Source organism: Centruroides sculpturatus, unplaced genomic scaffold, assembly GCF_000671375.1.
Source record: "Centruroides sculpturatus isolate CEXI.00-Female unplaced genomic scaffold, Cexi_2.0 scaffold89, whole genome shotgun sequence".
In the NCBI taxonomy this organism is placed as follows: domain Eukaryota; kingdom Metazoa; phylum Arthropoda; class Arachnida; order Scorpiones; family Buthidae; genus Centruroides; species Centruroides sculpturatus.
The window spans coordinates 109,705-113,678 of NW_019384460.1; positions in this window are offsets into that span (position 1 = coordinate 109,705).

Genomic DNA, 3,974 nt, shown 5'->3' on the forward strand with positions numbered 1-3,974 from the left:
GTAAGTCTGAGTTCAATATTGTAAACTTTTCCTGAATCAAATGATAAACTGCTTTGATAGTATACGGCGTCTCTTCAGTAATGTGTTCTTCCACAACTGATGACGATGAAAAATAATCCTGAATATTAGAATCTCTTATCACACCTAATTTTCCTTTCGAGGAAGAATCTCCAGATTGGCCTTGTTCATCTTCTATAAATTCTAACAGTTCACCTCTATCTATATTACGAGTATTAACTTTCCGCGGTCTACCGCGTCCCCGTTTTTGCATATCTTCGTAGTCTATTTCCGGAGGGGATCTCGGCAAGGGACCTGGATTAGGCTCTATTCCTGCTATTATTAATAGACATATAATCAATTTCAAACATAATCGATTCGTTATGATCTGAAACTCCAAAATACTCATTATCTGCCTCTAAAATCACCAGACACTCCAACTATACTTTGAAAGTCAAACACAAGTTCACCAGCAGCGTCGACGATCACCATAGAGAAAAATCATATAAAAATCCTCTGAAAATATATATTATATGGTAAAATAAGAAAATTATTAATTAATTTTGAAAATATTTTATTTATAATTAGAAAAAAATAACTTTTTATTAATTAAAATTTTATTACTTTATAACTTAATTTATCATTTCTATATTTTGAAATTATTTTATTTTCTGTTGTTTTTAATAAATCATTTACTATATGGTATTTTATTTTATTTTCAAATTTTTGTTATTACTTTTTGTTTTTAACTGAAATTGAAGAAAGTCCAGTTAAGAACTGAAAATGATTGAATATTTATTAATTTATTATATGAATATTAAATATGAATGTATTATTCTTAATTTTGTAATTTATTAATCATTTTTATTTTAAAAACTTATATAAATATAAGAAAATTTAAATATAAATTATTTTTTAGGTTTATTATATGTCACAACATCAGGAAGTATTAAAGTTAGTGGATCTGTTTGGTTTCATGAGTGAAGAATTTATACAAGAAGCTACTTATTGTGGTTAGTTTTATATTTGATAGTCCTAATTATTAAATTTTAGGAGCTCTATGACTGCTTATCTTTTCATTAGACTTATTACACCATCAATTAGAAACCTAACAATCTTTAGAAAATCACATTTTTATTTCCTAGAGTATGCATTTTGGACTTAGAGTCCCTTATCAACTCTTTGTGATGTAAATGGTTATGAGAAGCACAGAAATGCTTAGTGACATTAGTATATTTTTAGATGTTTTTTTTCTCAATTGTCTTTAACTTTTCTTTATGGATGTTGGAAGCCAGTATTGAATATTTGTTTTTATCAATATTTACTTCCAAATACTCATTACAAACTATTATTTGAAATCTGTTTTCTGAATTAAATTGCATTTTCTTTTGTATGTGTTAATTTAAATATTAGTTAAAAATCATAATTTTGCTTCTTTAAAATTAATTTTTCTAATTTTTATATTTCTTCTTATTTTAACCAATAGTCATTTTATACTATTTCATATATAAATGTTTATTAACCAAATTTTTTATTAAGACCAAGCAATCTGTCAGATTATATCAGACTATAATATGATTACTGTTTAATTATTAAATATTAATGCTAAATGATCTGACAGATTATGTCAAGTTATAATATAATTTTGCTCTGGGATGATTCTTTTCTTCCAGAACTTTCTAAATTAAAATTAAAATGTTAATTTATATATAATTATTGGGTTGTTCATTTTTTTTACCACTAGACGGATTAGTCATATTTTTCCCACCATTTTCATTCTAATCCGTGTTATCATTATATATTTTGACAGCTAGCATTTTAAGGCTTATTTGTAAAAAATTTTGTTTGATTTTGTGCAATTGTTTATTTTTTGTGTCCCATCAAATATGGAAGATTGAAAGCATCATTTTCAGCATATTTTGCTCTTTTATTACCAAAAAGGTAAGAATGCTGTTCAAGCATGAAAAAAATTGTGTGATATGTATGGAGATGTATTGACAGAACAACAGTGCCAAAACTGGTTTACAAAATTTCATTCTGGCAATTTCAATATTGAAGATGCACCACGTTCTGGATGGCCAGTTGAAGCCAATGAAAACAAAATAAAGGTACTGATTGAAACAAACTGCCGAATAACAACACGTGAAATCACTAAGAGATTAAATTTGTCAAATTGAACTGTTTATGATACTTGAAACAAATTGGTTTCGTTTCAAAGCTTGATATATGGGTTCCACGTGTTCTTAAAGAGAGATGCTCTCTTTGGTGGGATTTTAACCCCTAAATACCTCTTGGCGAAATGGAGAGTTGGCAAACGTCGTCTGTATGGAAGGGTGTGGTGTCTTCCGTGTTGTCTATCCGATATCCTCTCCCGTAGCTGGATCAGGTCTGCTGTATGGAGGTTTGGGAGTTGAGGTGGCACTATCACAAAGTATAACTTCCTACGACGAATCGCCCTGAGCTTCCGGAGATTCGAGCTTTTATATCATTAGTGTGGGAAAACTGTCATGTGATTGACTTTTGTTGACAATGGCGGTGCATTCTTCACACCTAACTGTAAACTTCCTCAGCTAGTCGTTATACAATCGGTGAAATCCGATCTAGTTCAAATTCTTCGGGTTTTTCCGAAGACAATTAACAGAAAATTTAGATTTTTAAGAACCTGTAAAAATTCGTGAGCTCATATCATTTTCCTCTTTCTTTAAAATTATACTTATGAGTATAATTTTAACATTGGAATACTCTCTCTCTCTCTCTCTCTCTCTCGACATGGATTTCCCCGACAATAACAAATTTTCCCGACAATAAAAAAAAATCTTCTCGACAACAATTTTAACTGCATTATATGTGCAGTTAGCATTCACTACGCGATTTATAACATGATAACTATCCTTAAGAAGGTTGTTGACCTACTGCCACAGTTCCGTTGGTGACTCAGTTGTCGATGCTGGCTATTAGTTGACTTGGAGAGAGTTTCAAAGTTCATTGTTGATGTTCTTGACGTGCATTCGTTGACCTTGAAATAACATCAGTCCTGTTGATGGAGCTGTCTCCGTTGAATTGTCCTCGTTGAATTTGAGACTTGCATTGTCAAAAAGTTCACAAATTTCACTACACATTAAATTCCAAGTTGCAGGATCGAATGATGCAAAAATCTATGGAACTGAATGCTCTCTCTCTAACTGCTATTTTTCTAAATCTAAGCTAGCGGCGAAACTTGTTTTTTTTTCTTTAAATACCCTACTCTAATTCTAGGAAGTGATGACGATGGGTGAATAGGTACCGGTATGTGACTTGGTCGTGCTTCAGGGGAGATATCAGTAATTGCTTCTGGTCGTATCGGTATATCTGTTATGGACATTCTCGGTCCTCCGATCAAGGAAATAATGATCAACACAGCCCGAATTCAGCTTGCAATGATGCTCAAGCTGGCCCACAGCGCTGAGCCCTGATCCTCGGCTTCACTTTGATTTGCTTCCTTCGGTGTGTCTATATCCGGCTCTTCTTGAGACTCCGCTGTGGAAGGTTGTTCTGAATAAAGTTCAATTTTCCCTGTTTCTACGTTGATTCTTTTGATTTCTGTTTTGACGTCATTTCGGACAATTCGGATCACTTGTGACTGTTCCATGGGATGTGTGGAGCGCATAAAGTGGAATTTATTCGCCTCTTCTTTCGTCCAGTCACCTGTTGTCTTTCTTCTATGGCCTGTCCTTTTTTTCTTTCTCCACGAACAAAAATGACTGACTCTACCATTTGATAAAATAATTTGCTCGTTGTCTCTATCGAAAATTATCTTCTCCTGCACTAAAAGCGTTCCTCCACTCACGCCTTCGAAAGGGGCGATAGTATTCGAGCGGACAATTTTATATGATCTGGAGAACTTGTGTCCTCTAAACTTGAAACTAGGGACAGTCATACCTATGGTTGGTATGGTTTCTTCATCCGAACCTGTTATCTTCCCTTTAGTTCCAAATTTC